This window comes from Pollachius pollachius (genome assembly GCF_949987615.1).
Source record: "Pollachius pollachius genome assembly, chromosome: 14".
Lineage (NCBI taxonomy): Eukaryota > Metazoa > Chordata > Actinopteri > Gadiformes > Gadidae > Pollachius > Pollachius pollachius.
The window spans coordinates 10,758,391-10,780,921 of record NC_136947.1 but is presented as its reverse complement, the minus strand read 5'-3'; the positions used below and the strand labels follow the sequence as shown (position 1 = coordinate 10,780,921).

Here is a 22,531-nt window from a genome sequence, read left to right as displayed (position 1 = left end):
TTCCACTTTGGGTTTACCAACAAATTACTACACGATTAAACCGTCGCGTTTCTCTCGAGCCAAAACTTCACGATTCAATGAAAAATCAAACCGCTCCCGAGTCCGGTTGGAACCTCATCTATGTTCTCAGTGAAGCCGTCTGATGACGTTTCTTTATCTGGGTGAGATGGAGTAACAACATGCGGTTTGTTTTATCTTCGCTTGTTTTATCTTCTGGGCCACTCGTGTTCTGCCGACACCATCTGATCTCACGGCTGACCAGCAGGCGCTCTTCAGGGCAGCGATGACGGCCCCGTCGGTCCCACTGGGAGGAGAAACCACCTCGTCCCGGCGGCCCTGCATCATCAACACAACACAACCAAGAGGTCATTGGACTGCGATGAGAGGATGCGCTCCCCGTGTCAAGGGCACAAAGCACCGAGCCTTGTGGCTGGACCGCCACATCCATCAGTACTTAATGTTCTAAATGCCGTGAAAGACTTCACATAATGAACAGACGTGGAACATAGATACAGTCTGAGCCATGAGACGTGGAGCGCCGGCCGGGAGCCTGCGGTGGTGAAGTGCCGCAGTGCCGCTGGTCCACACCGTGTTGACAGCCCCCAGCTAGCCGGGCTGTTAGCCGCGGAGCTAGCCGGGGTGCTAGCCGCGGAGCTAGCCGTGGTGCTAGCAGCCTCCCCGGCTAGCACGCCGACCCAACTCCGCACACGAAAAATAACGGAATCACTGATATAAGAGATACACAAACCTTGCATTGATGTGAGACGCTTCGTCTTTTCTATCTCGATGGGATGAGAGCATCCGACAGCAACACAGCTACCGCGTCGTATCCTCCGCAGCGGACACACGGAACACCGGGGTGTTGTTTATCCTGTAGCCGGCTGGAGGGTCTCAAATCCCCGCAGTGACCGTCGGGCCGCCGTGGAGGGTTGGAGCTTTAACTCCTCTGGGCGGGGCTTAGCGGAAGAGCCTGCTCCCATTTGTCCATGTCGCTCTCCTCCGCCGGCCTTGTTTTCATTCGTTTCGTTGGTCAAACTGACAGATCGTGTCTGTCTGTCATATGATCGTCGTGTAGGAACATGTAGGCCTCATGTAGGCTGACTGCACCCGTCCTAGTCTCTCCAATCTGCTGCTCATCTCCTCGTTATTCATACGGGTGTCTCCCTCTGTCTCCCTCGTGTATTCATCTCCCCCCTCCTTATGCTGGTTTTCACTCCTCATCCTTGCGTCCTATGCTCCGATTCTTCTCTAAATATGGGAAATCAATTACAATCTTTGTAATTAAGGTCAAGTTGATCTGAACAAAAGCACACACAACGTGAAGAGTATTCAATAAGGTGATGCCCCCTCTGATAACCTCTGTGCAGGTCCCACTGCTCTGACCTGAGGGGTGGGAGCACTTGTCTGACCTGAGGAAGGGTCGCGTGAGATTGCTGAATATAAGATCTAAATATGTGATGATACATTTTTTAATCATACAAATTATTGAGAAGGTTTGGAAGTTCTAAAAAAGGCCCTATGTATACCAATTTACTTCTAATCACTGAACTTCCACTACTCACCTAGTGAAGTTCTACTAATCACTTAGGGGAACTACTAGTAATCACTTAGGAAACTACTACTAATCACTAAGGAAACTACTACTAATCACTAAGGGAACTACTACTGATCACTTAGTGAACTACTACTTATCACTTAATTAGGCATTGATTGGGTTGAAACAATGTGGAAGTAGACAAACAACAAGGTAAACACCAACACCCCCCTCCGTGTTTACCTTTACGGACATGAAAACAAAGGCTCTTCCATTCAATAAAAATGTGATTTATTTACAGTTGCATGGATCACAAGTCAGCTAGCATAATCTGATACCCCGGGCCGGTCGTCAGGCTAACTGGTGCTGATGCCCCGCCCACTGTAACCATGACGGTGATTAAGTACCCGCGATAAAATCTCTGGGCAAACCAGAAAAAATAAAATGCTAATGTACAAAACAAGAAACGTGTTAGCTAGTTAGTCACATTCCCATAACAAGACTGAAGTAAAGAAAACTATCAAAACATAACAAGCTGGCATTAGTGATGGGGCTAAACATAACAGGCTGGCCTTTTCGAGTCATTAGTGATGAGGTTAAATGGTGGTTTTAGAATACAAATATCCAATCCTCACCACTTACATCTCAGGAGTGCACAAGATATGTACCTTCAACTCTCAACCTACCACTCTTGTGCTCTAATGAGCTGATGCAGCCATGCTAAGGTTTGGGACCGGAATGTGGTCGTTAGCGAGCTAAAACAAAGATAATACTGCCCATCCGTCAGAGGCCTGTCCAAAGAATGTATACATCACAAAGTAAGCTTGTTTGATTGATAAACCAATAGTTAGTAGGAATGGTCAATACATTTCTGGGAGGCAAGTGCCCTCCCAGGCTCCCTTGTGGGTGCAGCCCTGGGCCAGAGGGTTCAGAGTCAGACCAACAGAGGAAGCAATCGCTTTCTGCCCTAGTGAACCACACCGCTAATGAGGGCAAAGCTAAGGTGTGGGTCTAACTAGGTAGCGAGGTCCTAGCATGGGTTATTGATCAGGTCAACATACCCTTCTATAAGTTAATAAAAATCTGTACTTATATATTATTTAAGTACAAAATGTAATAGGAAATAATCTTTATCTGAACATATGAAGTATTTTACACGCGCGTAATTGAAATGTAGTGCATAGGTTTGGTCATGAATGCTCTGCTGAGAGATTTAAAACATTCAAAGGTCTGCTTCTCGTTTCACCCTGCACACCAGACAGAAAGAAACAACCAAATAACAATCAGATGACCGGAATGTGCTTTACTGCTTGACCAACAACAGGTGAACCCTGAGCGAACCGTTGGTCGGCCTGGTTCAATGCCCCATTCACAAAGAGGGAGGGAGAAGGAAACGAAGACAGAGAGGAAGAAGCACCCTGGGGTGGAAGGTGTGTCTAACGACGCCCTGTGGCTTGAGGCTCTGGCTTTTGTGTTTCCTGACGGGTTTGGTTCCAGGGTGGTCCCTACCCCGGTTACAGCACCAGAATCAATGGAGTTATCAGCCACCTAATCAGTAGAGTCAAGTCGTTAGCACCAGGACAATCAGTGGCTTTCTCCTGGACCCAGAGTCAGCAGGGAGTCCCTGGGAGGGAACCAGTGGTACCAGAATGAGTACCAGTATGAACAGGAGGGCTCCTACTGTATGTGCCTGCGAAGTTGTATGAGGCCCCGCCCTGTGTGTGTGTGTGTGTGTGTGTGTGTGTGTGTGTGTGTGTGTGTGTGTGTGTGTGTGTGTGTGGGGGGGGGGGGAGGCTGTATGGTCCGAGGCCCCGCCCTGTGGGGGGCTGTATGTGACCGAGGCCCCGCCCTGTGTGTGTGTGTGTGTGTGTGTGTGTGTGTGTGTGTGTGTGTGTGTGGGGGGGGGGGGGGGGGGGAGGCTGTATGGTCCGAGGCCCCGCCCTGTGGGGGGCTGTATGTGACCGAGGCCCCGCCCTGTGTGTGTGTGTGGGGGAGGGGGGGGAGGCTGTATGGTCCGAGGCCCCGCCCTGTGGGGGGGGTTTTGAATGTGTCCGAGCTCTTCTGTAGCAACACAATTCCAAGGAAATCTGATCAATTAAACTCTAAACATCCAGAAGGCCTGAAGCTACCACACTATAAAATATGCACTTTATATCGGAAATATTATCCGGAAATAATCTATAAATATACTTCTAACTGTCTTCAACAAATGAGTTCACACGACCACTTTAGTCAGACTCTGTAAATTTAGGGTTAGGTTGGGTACCCGGTTAGCTCTTCGATGCTAACCATGGTTCTATAGCGGGTTAGCTCTGCGATGCTAACAATGGTTCTATAGCGAGTTAGCTCTGTGATGATAACCAAGGTTCTATAGCGAGTTAGCTCTGCGATGCTAACCACGGTTCTGTAGCGGGTTAGCTCTGTGATGATAACCCAGGTACCAGTCATTTAGTTATTCCACGCACCTTCCCGATGGCCTGAGGTGGTGGAGAGAACAGTGTTTATTGGTTTGCATAGCTCTTGCTGATCGGTGCGCTGTGAAGACTCCGATGCCCGATATTGGCTGCTGGCACCTCAGTGGCTCAGATGACGTCAGCAGGCTTTCTGAAAGAAGAAAAACAGATTAAAGGGTAATTCCGGTGTAAATTGGATTTGGGATATGTTTTGTATGATAAGGAGTTGAAACGTTCGTTTTGGATCACAAAAAACGTATATAGACGCTGTCTTCAGCTGGCTGTTTATAGCCGATTCTATCAAAACACTATAAACTTAGAACGATGGGGGCACTGGTTAAGGTCAAATCTAAATCGCTATTTTAAACCACTTAAAAGGCTAAAAGTAGCCCGACACGTCTTTCGTAGTATAATAAGGGTCTTAACATATAAAACGAGGCATTGAGAACTTTGTAAGTGTACAGATTGTTTATTAAAAAGGAAATTTTATACACACAATACCATCAGTAGTTCACCCGTCGACGCCATTTTGTTTTTAAGACTCGATAGGTAGATTGACGAACACAGAGATTGTGACATCCGTCAGCAACACGCAAGCTCTGTGTTCGCCAATCTACTTATCGAGTCTTAAAAACAAAATGGCGTCGACGGGTGACCTACTGACGGTATTGTGTGTATAAAGTGTCATTTTTAATAAACAATCTTTACACTTACAAAGTTCTCAATGCCTCGTTTTAGATGTTAAGACCCTTATTATACTACCAAAGAAGTGTCGGGCTACTTTTAGCCTTTTAAGTGGTTTAAAATAGCGATTAAGTTTTTACCATAACAAATGCCCCCATCGTTCCAAGTTTATAGCGTTTTGATAGAATCGGCTAAAAACAGCCAACTGAAGAAAGCGTCTATATACAGTTTTTGTGCTCCAAAACGAGCGTTTCAACTCATTATCATACAAAACATATCCAAAATCCATTTTACACCGGAATTACCCTTTAAGCAGAGATGAAATCAACACGATGTACAACAAAGAGCGACCCTAAGCCAAGCAGAACGCAGAGACAAGCATACTCCTTCAGCCAATCAGAACACAGAGAGACAAACATTCTCCTTCAGCCAATCAGAACGCAGAGAGTCAATCATGCTCCTTCAGCCAATCAGAAACGCAGAGAGACAATCATGCTCCTTCAGCCAATCAGAAACGCAGAAACCCAACATGCTACTTCAGCCAATCAGAAGGCAGTACAAACTATGCTTAACAACAGTTTCACTCACTCAGATCTCCTGCGCTAGCATGTTCGCTCCAGCTAGCCTGCTAGCCTTAGGAAGCCGCTCCAGATTCCCACCGCTGGCCTGTAGGGGGCGGTAGAAACACGCTCAACATGGTTGACAACCACCAACCCTCTGCTCTGATGAGGTGACTTGACGTGGGGTCACATGGTCACCTGCTCGCTGGCAATGCAGGTCGAGTGACCCGACATTTGGCCGCCTGCCCCCGTTTCCATGGTTGCGCCCTGGCTGAGGATGCTGCTGTACATCCCATTGGCCTGCGGACTGTACTGGATCTGGTGATGGGAATACATACTGAGAGGGAGGGGGGAAGAGAGAGAGAGAGAGAGAGAGAGAGAGAGAGAGAGAGAGAGAGAGAGAGAGAGAGAGAGAGAGAGAGAGAGAGAGAGAGAGAGAGAGAGAGAGACAGACAGACAGACAGACAGGGACAGTGAGCACACAACCTCCCCACTATGATGTCAGCCTCCATGGGACTTTTAGAGCCAAGCCCTTCCTGAGCATACCTGTTAGCGGTGGCTACGTTAGCGTCGGCTACGTTAGCGCCGGCTACGTTAGCGTCAGTTGCGCAAGCGGGCTGCGTCCAGCCGCTGGGGGCGTAGGTGGTCTGGTAGGCTGACCCTGCAGGGGGCGGGGCCTGCTGGGGCCTGGGCAGCAGCATGGCGGAGGGGAGGGCGAGCAGAGGTCTAGGAGCCCCAGCAGGAAGCACCTTCCCTGGGTCAGGAGACGAGGGGTTCAGCCCGGCTGTGGAGGGGAGGGGAGAGAGGAGAGGGGAGGAGGAGAGGAAGAGAATAGGGTAAGGGAGAGAGGAGTAGAGAGGAGGGGAGGGGCGGGCGGGGAGGAGGAGGAGAGGAGACGGGAGGAGAGGAGGGGAGAGGAGGAGGAGAAGAGGAGAGGAGAGAGGAGTAGAGGGGAGGGGGAGAGAGGGGAGAGGGGGAGGAGGAAAGGAGGGGAGAGGAGACAGGAGGAGGAGGAGAGGAGATAGGATAGGAGGGAAGGGGAGGAGAAGAGGAATATAGGAGGAGAGGGGAGATGAGAGAAGAGAGGAGCTCTTTATGGTTGAAAATAAGTGATGTTATAGTAAACACTTGTCATGGTGCTCGTCTGTGACGTCATTGGTCAGCAGAGTGATATCCTACCATAGGCTGACCCTCCGTAGCTGAACGGCTGGCCATTGGCCGGTGTGAAACCAGCATGTGTTCCAGACATGTCGGGGGTGAAGACCGGCGCCTGCATCATGATGGGTCTCTGCTGGTGCACATGATGCTGGTGCACGTTTTGCTGGTACACGTTTTGCTGGTGCATGTGATGCTGGTCCATTTGCTGGTGCACATTTTGCTGGTACACGTTTTGCTGGTGCATGTGATGCTGGTGCACATTTGGCTGGTACATATTTTGCTGGTGCACCTGATGCAGGTGCATGTTTTGCTGGTACACGTTCTGCTGGTGCACGTTCTGCTGGGGCACGTGATGCTGGTGTACGTGTTGCTGCTTCTGGCGCAGGTGGTGACTGAGGTACTGACGCTGAGACATCATCTGGACGTTAAGGGATCCCTGAGAAACGCATGCACACACACACACACACACACACACACACACACACACACACGCACCCACACACACGCAGGCACAAGGTGAAACACAAAGAGATGAAACCAGTCAGTCAGACAGTCAGACGACTAGATAGACAGACAGAACGTTATACAGACAGGATACTCACCTGGTTTGGTAGATTGGACCTTAGAGGTAGATTCATGTTGGGTGCCCCGCCCATCTGGCCTCCAATTGGCTGCCAATTCTGGAAAAAGTGGAAATGTTATGATGAATTCATTCATTCATGTCAATAAATGAATGTGGATCCGTTGTGGAGTAATGTGGTGGCAATACTGGTGAATTCCACAGGGGGCAGAAGAGACCACAGCACTGGGGCAAGTGTTTTACTCATAGATAGTTTCTGAATGACTTGAGGGAAGATAACAACTGAAATAGCATCATATTTACAGTTCTGTTCTTAGAAATATGGAAACAGAAAGGGAGTTTAAGACATAGACCAGACAGCTGTATGTGGCGCATAGCGAAGGTGTGTGTTGTGATGCTAACATGCTAACGATGCTAACCATAGCGAAGGTGTGTGTTGTGATGCTAACATGCTAACGATGCTAACCATAGTGAAGGTGTGTGTTGTGATGCTAACATGCTAAGGATGCTAATCATAGTGAAGGTGTGTGTTGTGTCTGGTGGTTTGTGGGGACCTGGGATTGGAGCCGGTGCTGCAGCTGGAGCCTCAGGGTGCCGGGTTGGGGGGCCATGCGGACGCCCTCAGACCGCCACATCCCCCCCATCCCGGGGCCCCCCACCATGGGGGAGTACCCGGGTGGGCGTGGCTGGAGGTCAGCGTAGGCCTGGGGGCGGGCAGGGGGGCCCTGGTAAGGGTAGAGCTGGCTGTACTGGGGGGGGTTCATACCCAGCGTGGGGTCATAGGTCAACAAGTGGTCCTGGTCCAAGGGAAGGCCCTGGAGATCAGACACACACACACACACACACACACACACACACACACACACACACACACACACACACACACACACACACACACACACACACGTATAAACATCAACATCGATACAAAATCAACACAAAATATAAAAGGCTGTGTGTTTGTGTGTGTGTGTGTGTGTGTGTGTGTGTGTGTGTGTGTGTGTGTGTGTGTGTGTGTGTGTGTACCTGTCCAGCCAGCCCTGGGATGCCCAGCATGTGGTCGATGGCCTCCAGCCCCTCCAGGTCCCTCAGCACCAGGCAGAGCTGGCTCAGCAGAGTCCCCTCCCCCCCCCGCGGGACCCCCGTACGCCGGCCTGCACACACAGAGCGGGTCGGTCCCAGTACCAGTACAGACCCCTCACAGACACTTAGACCAACCCCCCCCACTGGGTCTGGAGACAACAGACAGGTCGACCCCCCCCCCCACTGGGTCTGGAGACAACAGACAGGTCAACCCCCCCCCCACTGGGTCTGGAGACAACAGACAGGTCAACCCCCCCCCCAACTGGGTCTGGAGACAACAGACAGGTCAACCCCCCCCCCACTGGGTCTGGAGACAACAGACAGGTCGACCCCCCCCCCCACTGGGTCTGGAGACAACAGACAGGTCAACCCCCCCCCCACTGGGTCTGGAGACAACAGACAGGTCAACCCCCCCCAACTGGGTCTGGAGACAACAGACAGGTCAACCCCCCCCCCACTTGGTCTGGAGACAACAGACAGGTCGAACCCCCCCCCACTGGGTCTGGAGACAACAGACAGGTCGACCCCCCCCCCCACTGGGTCTGGAGACAACAGACAGGTCGACCCCCCCCCCCCCCCCCCCCCCCCCCCCCCCCCCCCCACTGGGTCTGGAGACAACAGACAGGTCGACCCCCCCCCCCCCCGCCCACTGGGTCTGGAGACAACAGACAGGTCGACCCCCCCCCACTGGGTCTGGAGACAACAGACAGGTCGACCCCCCCCCACTGGGTCTGGAGACAACAGACTCTATGACTTCCCACAATTCACCAAAAAGCCGGTTTGGTACGCACCTGTTTTGGTTTCCATAGTGATGCATGGTCATCGTGCGGTTGGGCCAAGGCGCCATCTGATTTGGCGGAGCTTGCTGCTGGGAGTAGGCGGGGCTTGTCATCTCCATCTCTGATTGGACAAAAATAACATCAATCTCTCTGTAAGCTATCTTAGAGCCTGCCTGTCTGTCTGTGTCTGTCTGTCTGTCTGTCTGCCTGCCTGTCTGTCTGTTTATCTGTCTGCCTGCCTGTCTGCCTGTCTGTCTATTTCTCTGCCTGTCTGTTTGTCTCTCTGTCTCTCTGCTTGTCGTTCTCACTATCTGTCGGTCTCTCTGCCTGTCTGTCTCTTTGCCTGTCTGTCTCTCTGCCTGCCTGTCTTTCTGTCTGTCTGTCTCTCTCTCGGAATGCCTCTCTGCCTGCCTGTCTGTTTGTCTGCCTGTCTCTCTGCCTGGCTCTCAGCCAGCGTTACCTTAACTAGTTCTGAGGTGTTCTGAGGCTTAACGCTCAACCAGATCAGGATCGCTAAGTTAGGGTGCATGTCCACTCACCTGTGTTGGCCACTGCCCCTTCAGGTGTTCCCAGCATGCCTTGCTGCAGGGCGCTGGCTCTGTGAGGGTGGGCGGGCTGGGCAGGGCCAGGGGCCGGGGCGGGGGACACGCCCCTCAGTGGGGGGCCCCCCCTGGAGGCCAGCAGGTCTGGAGGAGGAGGGCCAATCACTGGGTTAGAGCTAACTATAACAAACTAACTATATAGAGCTTACTATAACTAACTAACTATAAAGAGCTAACTATAACTAACTAACTAGATAACTAACTACAACCCCAATTCCAATAAAGTTGGGACGTTACTTGCATATCTGTCAATGCTGAAAGGGACATAGAGTTGTTCTTAAAGTGTTGGGCTATTTGCTGACACAGTTGTTCACAAAGTGGTGAACCTCGCCCCATCCTTGCTTGTGAATGACTGTGCCTTTCGGGGACACTTCTTTTATACCCAATCATGACACTGACCTGTTTCCTATTAACCTGTGTTTTTAACAATCAGTTTGAACATTAAATATCTTGTCTTTGTAGTGTATTCAATTGAATATAGGTTGAAAAGGATTTGCAAATCATTCTATTCTGTTTTTATTTACATTTTACACAACGTCCCAACTACATTGGAATTAGGGTTAGAGCTAACTCTCCACCACTAGATGGCAGTCTGGCTCCAGCACCACGGAAGGCCGAAGGTCTGGGGCGGCTAGGTGGGGTTAGAGAGGCTGGGTGGGGTCAGACCTACGTCAGGCTGGGTGGGGTCAGAGAGGATGGGTGGGGTTAGAGAGGCTGGGTGGGGTCAGACCTACGTCAGGCTGGGTGGGGTCAGAGAGGATGGGTGTGGTCAGAGAGGCTGGGTGGGGTCAGACCTACGTCAGGCTGGGTGGGGTCAGAGAGGATGGGTTGGGTCAGAGAGGCTGGGTGGGGTCAGACCTACGTCAGGCTGGGTGGGGTCAGACCTACGTCAGGCTGGGTGTGGTTAAAGACTTACGTGAGGCTGGGTTCTGGGTGGTGCTAGGTACACTCTCCATCATCTGCAGGAGGTCACTGATGATGCTCTGGTTGTCCAGAGAGGTGGAGGTGGAGGAGAGGGTGAGAGAGGAGGCGGAGGGGAGGGGGAGATAGGAGGAGGAGAGGGTGAGAGAGGAGGAGGAGGAGAGGGGGAGATAAGAGGAGGAGGAGGAGAGGGGGGAAGAGGCCCGTCTTCCAGCTATCTTTCCTGGGCAGAGCCGGTATGGAGCCCTGCCCTGGGGGTCTTCCAGTAGGTCCTCAAGCTCACTGGCCTGTGGGGTGAGGAGGAGGAGGAGGAGGAGGAGGAGGAGGTTAAAGGTATTTACTGATGTGTACACTCCTTTCCTAACTTCTGTGGTCAATTCAAATGTTTTAATTGATCTACTTCAATATGTATACATCGGGTCACCTTCAAAATAAAGGTTTATAAATATCTACACAAAACTCCTTAAAAATAAAGGTTTTTTAAATTTCTAGTCTCAGCTAGTGTTGAGAGGTCAACACTAAACCTTCTGAATGGAGCAGTCCACACGGCCCCTGTGGCCTGCAGCGGTACGACCCAGACTTGTTCACTGATGGGATGAGGAGGAGCTAAATATAACAGTTAGTGCTAATGAGGTCGTTGGTGATGTAAGCCAGACACTCAGCACTCTGCTGTCACACACACACACACACACACACACACACACACACACACACACACACACACACACACACACACACACACACACACACACACACACACAACAGGATATAAACTGTCAGTGTTTGTGTTGCTGGACAACATCCACTCAACCATTCAATCACAGAGCAGACTCCCCAGGTGTTCATAGATTGCCTCTGCTGTCAGTCAGAAGTAAGCTTCTCCTCCACCCACTGTGATCTGTCTACACACCATTAAACATGCACAATGTCACTATTCTACTGTCCTCACCCCATTAAACATGCACTATGTCACTATTATACTGTCCTCACATTAAACCTGCACTATGTTACTATTCTACTATCATCACATTAAACCTGCACTATGTCACTATACTACTGTCATCACATTAAACCTGCACTATGTCACTATTCTACTGTCCTCACCCCATTAAACATGCACTATGTCACTATTCTACTGTCCTCACATTAAACCTGCACTATGTTACTATTCTACTATCCATCACATTAAACCAGCACTATGTCACTATTCTACTGTCATCACATTAAACCTGCACTATGTCACTATTCTACTGTCCTCACATTAAACCTGCACTATGTCACTATATTACTGTTGTCGCAGCCGTTTAAATGAGGCTATTGATTTTCTGTTTACAAAGGTCTCTGACCTTTGTATTCTCTGTTTATTATTTAATACGTTTATTTAGCATATTATTTAATAATATTTATGCTGAGACTGCTTTTGTTTTTGTTACCTGTAGGGGTCTGTGTGAGAGCTTGGCGTCCCGCCCAGGTAAAATAGGGCCAGGTGAAAAACGAAATGTCAAGGGAAAGAGGCGGTGGTTTAAAAAAGTATTTAGACCGCTATTTAAGTTCACTCATTGCATATAATGTTTTTTTGTTTCCCAGTATAATTTTCTTAATTTAGATAGAGTTTGGTTCATTTTTGTATTGTAAAATAAATGCAATCATTTTTTTAAGTCGTGAGTGCTTGAAATCATTGGAAGTGAGTCGAGCTGACCTCCCCTGCTTTACCCATGGCCCAAACGAGGATAAGCCGAGACAACAGTCCTCATCACATTAAACCTGCACTATGTCACTATTCTACTGTCCTCATCACATTAAACCTGCACTATGTCACTAGTCTACTGTCCTCATCACATTAAACCTGCACTATGTCACTAGTCTACTGTCCTCATCACATGAAACCTGCACTATGTCACTAGTCTACTGTCCTCATCACATTAAACTGCACTATGTCACTATTCTACCATTATCAATTAAAACTGCACTATGTCACTTCTCCCCTTGCTCCTCCTCCCCTCCCCCTCCCCCTCCTCCTCCTCCCCTCCCCCTCCTCCTCCTCCTCTCTCCTTCTTTTCCTCCTCCTGCTCCTCCTCCTCCTTTTCCTCCCCCTGCTCCTCCTCCTGCTCCTCACCTGCTGTGCCCTGGCGGGCTCCTGCCTGGTGACCTTCTCCTGGTCTCCTCCCCTCTCCTGAAGGTCGTCCCGGTCCATCAGGTACCTTAGGAGGGCGTTGTCCTTCCTCCTCCCCTCCTCCCCTCCCTCCCCCCCCCCCCCCGAGCTGTTCTGCTGCAGCAGGCGATGGAGGATCTTGTGCTTGTCCTTCAGGGAGGAGTTACCATTAGGCCCCACCCCCACGCAGGCCCTGGCCCCGCCCCCTGGGTCCCTGGTGTGTTCTGATTGGTCGTCGCCGTGCGTCGTCGGTGTGTCAGTGAGGAGCTGGAGCAGCTTGGTGTAACGCCGGGGGCCCTCACTTCGCTCCTCCTCCTGCTCCTCCTCCTCCTCCTCCCCCCCCGGCTCCTCCCCCTCCTCCAGCCCCTGATCCTCCCCTCCACGACACCTCTGCCGCTGGAGGCGGGGTCTCCTCTAGAGCTCTGCCCCTCTGCACGCCATGGGTAACCCCACAGTGACGTTGTCCAGAGCTACTGCTGCTGCTGACGGAGGAGGGCCCCACAGTGGAAGAGGGCCCCATGGTGGAGGAGGGGCCCCGGGGTGGAGGAGGGTCCCAGGGTGGAGGAGGTCCCCGTGGTGGAGGAGGTCTCCGTGATGGAGGAGGGCCCTGTGGTGGAGGAGGGCCCCAGGGTGGAGGAGGGTCCCAGGACGGAGGAGGGCCCCGGGGGGGAAGAGTGTCCCAGGGTGGAGGAGGGCACCGGGGGAGAGAGAGGAGACAGGGCGGGCTCCAGGGGGGAGGAGGGCCCCACGGTGTAGGAGGGCCCAGGGGTGGAGGGGGGTCCCACAGTGGAGGAGGGCCCCGGGGTGGAGGAGGGCCCCGGGGGGGGAGGAGGGCCCCGTGGTGGCGGAGGGCCCCGTGGTGGAGGAGGGCCCCAGGTTAGAGGAGGGCCCCGGGTTGGAGGAGGGACCCACGGTGGAGGGGGGCCCCGGGGGAGAGGAGGGCCCTGGGGGGGAGAGAGGAGACAGGGGGGGCTCCAGGGTAATGCTAGGGGGGCTGGCGGGGTTGGGGTCCTGGGGGCTGGGGGCCCCGGGGTGGGCGGGGGTACTACTGACAGTGGCTTCTGGGGAGGGGCCATCTGCTAGGTCGGCCAATCGCTGGCCAGGATTCAACCCCCCTGGTTTCTGTTCCCTGGAACACAGAACCACCTGGTGTTAGGAAGACAAACAGGTGGAGAGAAAGACAGGCAGGCAGACAGACTGGTGGAGAGTCAGACAGGCAGGCAGAGAGACAGGTGGAGAGAAAAACAGGTGGAGAGATGGACAGGCAGACAGACAGACAGCTGGAAAGACAGACAGGCAGGCAGACAGACAGGTGGAGAGTAAGACAGGCAGGCAGAGAGACTGTCAGCCAGCTGGAGAGACAGACAGGCAGAGAGACAGACAGGCATACCTCTGCAGGATGTGGAGGGACATGTAGAGCTGTGATTGGCTGTTGGGGGAGGGGAGGAGCCGGCTCTTAGTGTGGGCAGAAACCACGGAACCGTCAGCCATGGAGAACCAGTAGACTGGACTGGAGGCCTGGCCCTGTCTCACCACTGGGAGGGAGGGAAGGAGGGGGGGGGGCAGAGAGAGAGAGAGAGAGAGAGAGAGAGAGAGAGAGAGAGAGAGGGAGAGAGAGAGAGAGGAGAGGGAGGGAGGGAGGGAGGGAGGGAGGAAGAGGCAAGAGAGAGAGTGAGACTCTTACATTTCAATTGAAAGCGTGTTTAACTGCAATCATGTTCAGATGCTGAGCAATAGAGAGGTCAGAGGGAGGGGCTTAAAGCAGGGATGAGGGTAAATATAAGATGGATGTAGCGGGGGATGTAGTGTGGATGTAGGGTGGATGTAGATGGGGATCTAGAGTGAATGTAGGGAGGAGTAGGGTGGATGAAGGGTGTAGGTAGGGGGGATGTAGGGGGGAGTAGGGTGGATGTAGGGTGGATGTCGGGTGGATGTAGGGGGGATGTAGGGGGGATGTAGGTTAGACGTAGGGTGGATGTAAGAGGGATATAGGGTGGATGTAGGGGTGAATAGGGTGGATGTAGGTTGGATGTAGGGGGGAGTAGGGTGGATGTAGGGGGGATGTAGGGGGGAGTAGGGTGGATGTAGGGGGGATGTAGGGGGGAGAAGGGGGGATGTAGGGTGGATTTAGTGTAGATATAGGAGGTACGTAGGAGGACGTAGGCCTCACCGTCCTGGTGGTGCCTCTTGGCGTAGGAGGCGTGGTCGGGGGGGCGGGGCCGGTGGAAGCGGCTGATGCAGCAGCGGACGAGGTCCTCCCAGCTGGGGCTCAGGGCAGCCCGCAAGGCACTAGTGTCCAGGGACAGAATCTTCCCTGGGGCCACAGGGGGGGAAGGACGGGCCCTTAGCCTGGTGCTTAGCATGGATGAGCTTAGCGTAGCTTAGCCTGGCTATGTTACACTGCCATGTGCCTGCTAGCTCTGCGCTATGTGCCTGCTAGCTCTGCGCTATGTGCCTGCTAGCTCTGCGCTATGTGCCTGCTAGCTCTGCGCTGTGTGCCTGCTAGCTCTGCACTGTGTGCCTGCTAGCTCTGTGCTGTGTGTTGAGGGTACCTTGGAGGTCCTGGCGGGTGGTGAAGCTCTCGTAGGCCGGAGGGGCGGACCTTTCTCTCCCCGGGACCCGGCGGGCCACGCAGATCAGACACGACCGGAACTCTGTCAAAGGAAACCCTGTTAGCTTGCCCCGCCCATATCTGACCCCGCCTCCAACATGTGACCCCGCCCACTCATATCTGACCCCGACTCCAACATGTGACTCAGCCCTCGTAGTTGGACTCCACCCTTGATGTCTGAGTCCGCCTCTGACATCTGACTCCACCCTAAATGTCTGACTCCACCCCTGATGTCTGACTCCACCCCAAATGTCTAACTCCGCCTCTGATGTCTGACTCTGCCCTTGATTTCTGACTCCGCCCCTGATGTCTGACTCCGCCCTCGATTTCTGACTCCGCCCTCGATGTCTGACTCCGCCCCTGATGTCTGACTCCACCCTCTATGTCTGATTCCGCTCCTAATGCCTTACTCCAGCCCTGCAAAGGAGGAGACAGGAAACATAAGAGAGGAGAAAAAAGGAGACGCAGAGGAGGAGAGCAGGAGAGCAAGAGTTCCTCTCCTCTACCTTCTCCTTCCTGTCTGATGCTCCGGGGCTCTGAGACGGCGAAGCACTGCAGGGTCTGGTACCGCAACGGCCCCTGGTGGTGGGAGGGGGGCGGCGCGGCCAACGCACACACAGGGCTAACCTGCATGCGACAGGTGAAGGTGTGGCTGCTCCTATTGGCTGCATCTGAGCCCCGCCCATTCACTGGAGAGAGAGAGAGCACTAGTGAACTACTGCTGATCACTTTGTGAGCAACTGATCACGAGTGCACTAACACTGATCACTAATGAACTACTACTGATCACAAGTGAACTACTGATCACTAATGAACTCCTGATCACTACTGAACTACTACTGATCACGCGTGTACTACAACTGAACACTGGTGAACTACTGATCACTTAGTGAACTACTACTAATAACTAGTGAACTACTGATCATTAGTGAACTACCAATGATCACTAGTGAACTGAGGAAGCAGATGCACTAGAAGGTTCAGAGTTGGGCTCGCTATGAATGGGGCCGGTTCTGAGGTGTTCTCTAGGGTGGTCCCTCACCGTGGTTACGGGGCGGCAGGAGGTTGAGGAAGTGGGCATGGTCTCCGGGGTGCAGCAGGTCATAGAGGCTGCTGGTGAGCAGCTCTCCCTGCTGGTAGCCCAGGTACTGACTCACGTTGTCGGACACAAACACCAGAGTGCCCTCCCTCCCGACCACCAGGAAGAACGCATCCAGGGCCTCCACACATGTTATGATACATGTTAATGCATGAATGGATAATAATACGTTATATTCACATTTTAAGATATATAATAAAACAAGTATATGCTAAACGTGAACCTCCTAAGATGGCTCAATTTGATTGGTTCGCTATCTCGGGATGCTGGGCAATATCCCATGATTGAGATCTCAAACTCGGGATATTGTTTTGAGCGCGCGTGATGGTCGTAGTATAGCAGTAGTGCAGTAGTATAGTAGTACACTAGTAGTATAGCAGTAGTGCGGTAGTATAGTAGTAGAGTAGTAGTATAGTAGTAGTGTGGTAGTATAGTAGTAGTATAGCAGTAGTGCGGTAGTACAGTAGTACAGTAGTAGTATAGCAGTAGTGCGGTAGTATAGTAGTACAGTAGTAGTATAGCAGTAGTGCGGTAGTATAGTAGTAAAGTGGTAGTATAGTAGTAGTGTGGTGGCATAGTAGTACAGTAGTAGTATAGCAGTAGTGCGGTAGTATAGTAGTACAGTAGTAGTATAGTAGTACAGTAGTAGTATAGTAGTACAGTAGTAGTATAGCAGTAGTGCGGTAGTAAAGTAGTGCAGTAGAAGAATAGTAGTAGTATAGTAGAATAGTAGTATAGTAGTAGTAGTGGTACCTCCAGCATCAGGGGCCCAAGGGCGTGTCTGTCGATGGCTCCGCCCCCAGAGGAGGAGACCTGGGCCTGCTGAAGCCGGTCGGGACTGGAGGGGCCGTGGGGGGGGGCCGCACTCTGACATACAGGGGGTGGACATAGACATATAGATATATAACACACACAGAATGGGGCGTATGTGTGTGTGCGTGTGCGTGCGTGCGTGCGTGTGTGTGTGTGTGTGTGTACCTTGCTCCTGTATCAGTCTGATCTTCCTCAGTGTCTCCTTCAGATCGGCCTTCGCCTCCTGCTGCTCCTCCTTCCTCATCACCTCCTCCCCCTCCTCCTCTTCCTCCTCCTCCTCCTCCTTGTTCAGGTTAGCGATGATCAGCTCAGCTAGCTCCTCTATGTAGCGGGCCTCCTCCTCCCTGCTCCTCTTTGGGCTGGGGGAAAGGAGGAGGAGAGAGGAGAAGAGAGGAGGAGAGGAAAGGAGAGGACAGAAGAGAGGAAGAGGGGAGAGGAGAAGATGAGAGGGGAGGTAAGGAGGGGAGAGGATGTATGTGTGTGTGTGTGTGTGTGTGTGTGTGTGTGTGTGTGTGTGTGTGTGTGTGTGTGTGTGTGTGTGTGTGTGTGTGTGTGTTACCTCGGCGCCAGGTCGTCATTGCGACAGTCTTTCCTCTTCAGGAGCCCTGCCTCCTTGGGAGGCTCCGCCACACTTTCCCCAACAACACTCATTTCCTGGAGAGAGAAAGAGAGAGAGAGAGAGAGAGAGAGAAAGAGAGAGAGAGAGAGAGAGAGAAAGAGAGAGTGAGAGAGAGAGAGAGACAGAGATACAGAGAGAGAGAGAGAGAGATAGAGAGAGATACAGAGAGAGAGAGAGAGAGAGAGAGATACAGAGACAGAGAGAAGTAGAGAGAGAGGTCTGTAAACAAACAGTATGTCCATCTAGAGCAGATAGCAACACGATTACAACAGGGTCAAGGGTCATTTGGCTGTGCTAGGAAGTAGGAGACAAGGAATGAGGGAAGGAGACATAGAGAGACTAAGGCAGGCTGTTCTGCTCTTTGTGCTTCGTAACATTGTTATTCATGCTGCTATAGCAACAGATAACGAGTGGGTCAACTAGGTTACTTGCTGGTTGCCTAGTAGTTAACTTACTAGTTGATGTTAAATGACTGGTTAGATGGCTGGCCAACCAGGTAGCAGGTTGACTAGTTAACAGGTTGACTAGTTAACAGGTTGACCAGTAGCTGATTGACTAGTTAACAGGTTGAATAGTTAAAAGAATGACCAGTAGCTGACTGCGAGGGTCTTCCGGCTCCTTTGAAAGTGAGAGACCAGCAGGTCAGCTGACCAACTGATTACATAACACCCCCCTCCCCCCTGCTTACCATGATGAGGGGGGAGAGAGGGAGGGAGAGAGAGAGAGGGAGAGAGAGAGAGAGAGGGAGAGAGAGAGAGGGAGGGAGAGAGAGAGAGAGAGGGAGAGAGAGCGAGGGAGGGAGTAGTGTCACAGTGCAAAGGATTATCGGGGTGTTTTCAGAGCTGGCTAGTATCAGAGAAAGGGCGGGGCTAATGTAGAAGAAGAAGTGAGAGAGTATGTGTGTGTGTGTGTGTGTGTGTGTGTGTGTGTGTGTGTGTGTGTGTGTGTGTGTGTGTGTGTGTGTGTGTGTGTGTGTGTGTGTGTGTGTGTGGTCTGACCATGTCAAGGTTTCTATGTCTGCTTATAGAAGACCAAGGCCTCCTGTTACAAACAAGCACACATAACACACACACACACACACACACACACTTCAACAAACACACACATTAACAAACACACAAACACTTTAAAAAACACACACACAAAACAAACACAGCCACTTTACCAAACACACACACACACACCCCAAACACACAAACATATCCAAACTGTGTGTGTGTGCGTTGGTGCATGCATGCATGCAGTAAAGTGCGTGCATTTGGTTAATTTGTATGTGTGTGTGTGTGTGTGGTTGTCAATAAGGTAACTCTGCATCATTTGCATTATTTGTTTTTGCAATGTGAGCCGATGGAGGTGCGTTTGATTTGCTCAGATCCCCCGGGGCGGGTGGAGGCGGAGGGGTGGTGTTGACACAGTCCTACTATCACACACCAGAAAACCATCATCCTTCTATCTCCACCTCTAGCTTCTAGCTCCACCTCTAGCTTCTAGCTCCACCTCTCCTCCACCTCTAGCTTCTAGCTCCACCTCTAGCTTCTAACTCCACCTCTCCTCCACCCCTGGCTTCTAACTCCACCTCTCCTCCACTTCCATGTGGGGGAGTGGGGGAGGGAGAGAGAGATAGTGGAAGGTGCATTTGTTTACCGTCAAAGGAACCCCCCCTCGTTCAGTCAGCTATTTTACACTTACTTCATGTTGGGTACTGTTGAGGAGAGAGGAGAGGAGAGGAGAGGAGAGGAGAGGAGAGGAGAGGAGGAGCTTAATGCTGGTTAACTAATGAGCTGTGACGATCGATGTCACGTGTTCAAGTCAGCTGGAGGCAGTGGATTAGCTCCCACAGGTCTCCTGCTCCTACTGACAGCAAATCCTCACTCTCTCCCTCTGCCCTTCACTAACTCCCTCTCCCCCGTACTCCCTCCCTCCCTCCCTCCCTCACTCCCTCCGTCCCTCTCCCCCTCACTCCCTCCCTCTCCCCCTCACTCCCTCCCTCTCCCCCTCACTCCGTCCCTCTCCCCCTCACTCCCTCCCTCTCCCCCTCTCTCACTCCCTCACTCCCTCTCCCCCTCACTCACTCCCTCTGTCCCTCTCCCCCTCAATCACTCCCTCTCCCCCTTACTCACTCCCTCCCTCTCCCCCTCTCTCACTCCCTCACTCCCTCTCCCCCTCACTCACTCCCTCTGTCCCTCTCCCCCTCAATCACTCCCTCTCCCCCTCACTCACTCCCTCCCTCTCCCCCTCTCTCACTCCCTCTGTCCCTCTCCCCCTCACTCACTCCCTCTCCCCCTCACTCACTCCCTCCCTCCCTCTCCCCTTCTCTCACTCCCTCTCCCCCTCACTTACTCCCTCACTACCTCCATCTGCCCCTCCCTCCCTCCCTCCCCGGTTAATCTAAACCAAAATGTCCGCCTGTGACCGCCAGTCTCCCTGCTCCTCGTTTGTTTACCAGACCCCAGTTTGTTTACTTTGTGTTTACCAGACCCCAGTTTGTTTACTTTGTGTTTACCAGACCCCAGTTTGTTTACCGGACCCCAGTTTGTTTACTTTGTTTACCAGATGCCAGTTTGTTTACTTTGGGTTGACCTGTCCTCCACCCTTTATCTCAACCTCGCGCAGGTACACACTCACCTCACTGGTAAAGCATGCTGGGAAATCCTGTGAGAGGTGGACCTCAGGTCTTCGACGGCTCCTGCCAACCAATAGGAGGGCAGAGAGCGTCAGCCAACAGAGAGGTTGAACAATTCCCATATACCATAACCCTACCATTACTATACCATAAGTATACCATAACCATACCATAACATACCTTTACCATAACTATATCATAACCATACCACAACTATATCATACCTATACCCCAACTAAACCATAACTATATCATAACCATACCATAGCCATACCATAACTTTACCACAACTATACCATAACCATACCATAACTAAACCATAACTATATCATACCTATACCTCAACTACACCATAACTATATCATACCTATACCATAACTAAACCATAACCATACCATAACTATAACATAAATACACATACAGTATCACTATAATTCAGAACCACGCCCAGCGTGTGCTTGTGTGTGTGTGTGTGTGTGTGTGTGTGTGTGTGTGTGTGTGTGTGTGTGTGTGTGTGTGCGTGTGGTGTGTGTCTGGTGGTGTGTGTGTGGTTTGCCCCAGGTCGCCCCCTGCGGTCTGCCCAGTCTCCCAGCACGCAGTGGGAGGCCGGAGGAGTGCGCTCCCACCTGCGTTCCCAGCAGCTTCATTACAGAACCAACAGTTGCCATGTTGGATCATAGCTAACCACACACACACACACACACACACACACACACACACACACACGCACACACACACACACAGCAGTACTATACTGTACATGATACAACAGATGCTTTGTTTTAAATTCTGCGGTTCAATAACTACTTAGTTAGTACTAGTTAGTATTCGTTCCGTCATACTGTTCAGGAAGAGGTTTCTGACGGCCAATTACAAACCTCCGTCTGTGACCTGATGTTGTTTCCGTGCGGACGGACCATGTAGAATAACATAAGGTCTGGCCCTGCCCCTCTCCCCTGCCCTGATTGGTGCAATGTTAGGCTACGCGTGATTGGACCGGACCCTACTGGTCTGTGTATATACAGTCCTCCCTGTCCTCTCCATGGTCTTCATTAACAACCCCATCCCCCACAATGAGAGTCTTCATCAACTAACCACCACAGTGAAACAGTCTTCCTCAACTAACCCTGAGCCATGAGACGGCCTTCATCAACTAACCCCCACAGAGGGACAGTCTTCATCCACTAACCCTGACCGCACACAATGAGACGGTCTTCATCAACTAACCCCCACAAAGAGACAGTCTTCATCAACTAACCCCCACAGAGGGACAGTCTTCATCCACTAACCCTGACCCCACACAATGAGACGGTCTTCATCAACTAACCCCCACAAAGAGACAGTCTTCATCAACTAACCCCCACAAAGAGACAGCCTTCATCAACTAACCTCCAAAAAGAGACAGTCTTCATCAACTAACCCTGACCCCTGACCCCACACAATGAGAGTCTTCATCAACTAACCCTGACCAATGAGAGTTTTCATCAACTAACCCCCGCAATGAGACAGTCTTCATCAACTCACCCCCAAAGTGAGACAGTCTTCCTCAACTCACCCCTATCGAATGGATCATCCACAGAGCTCATGTCTACCACTCACCACAAAGACTTAAATCAAACACTCTGTCGACCCAAGAGCATCAACCCAGACTTAGGGGAACCCACTGTTTAAGTGAAGCTTTTCACTTTATTCCCTTTTAACTTCAGAATGTATCTCCAACAGCAAAACTTAAGAAATAAGGCCAACTAAAGCACTTAGTCGACCCTTAACCCTTGACCTTAAGATACCCTAACCCTTTACCTTAAGATACCCTAACCCTTTACCTCAAGGGACCCTAACCCCCACATTAGCACACATCCCGGACCGTCTCTGGAGCAGCCGGTTGAAGGCTCCCAGACTCTGTTGTCATACCCTTCGGTTCCTCCCCGCGGACCCTCCGGTCCCTCATCGCGGACCCTCCGGTCGCTCATCGCGGACCCTCCGACCGGTCCCTCACCGTTGGGACTTAGTTCGGTTCAGAATGAGAATAGTTCGCCGTGACGCCCCACATACAATCCGCTGTGAAATTAGTTGCAACCAGTAGCGTAACCACCGCGGGCCAGCCCACCAAAACTTACCCTAAGTTGGAGCTCTTCCCCCGGGTAGTGAGGTGGTGAACGTCCCCCAGTCAGGAGCCGGTGGGCCGGGTCCGAGCAGTGTCAAGAGCTGCTGCTGTCGACGCCATATCGACTCTCTGTTTATCTTTTAGAGTCCGCCTCCC

At 51.8% G+C, this 22,531-nt stretch overlaps 1 pseudogene across 1 annotated transcript; it reads right to left on the bottom strand.

Annotated features, from left to right (window-relative positions):
- Positions 1-4,024: 4,024 nt before the first annotated feature.
- On the bottom strand, positions 4,025-22,506 carry LOC307085731 (nuclear receptor coactivator 2-like; annotated as a pseudogene). Its single transcript, XR_013812819.1, has 22 exons — positions 22,389-22,506; positions 17,589-17,683; positions 17,195-17,388; positions 16,970-17,083; positions 16,160-16,337; positions 15,624-15,806; positions 15,059-15,160; positions 14,677-14,820; positions 13,897-14,041; positions 12,471-13,635; positions 10,516-10,641; positions 10,350-10,482; positions 9,371-9,517; positions 8,844-8,952; positions 7,996-8,123; positions 7,524-7,784; positions 6,992-7,069; positions 6,411-6,825; positions 5,778-6,015; positions 5,430-5,568; positions 5,260-5,337; positions 4,025-4,138 (listed from the first exon to the last, which is right to left on the bottom strand). The product of XR_013812819.1 is annotated as a nuclear receptor coactivator 2-like (transcript).
- Positions 22,507-22,531: the final 25 nt, after the last annotated feature.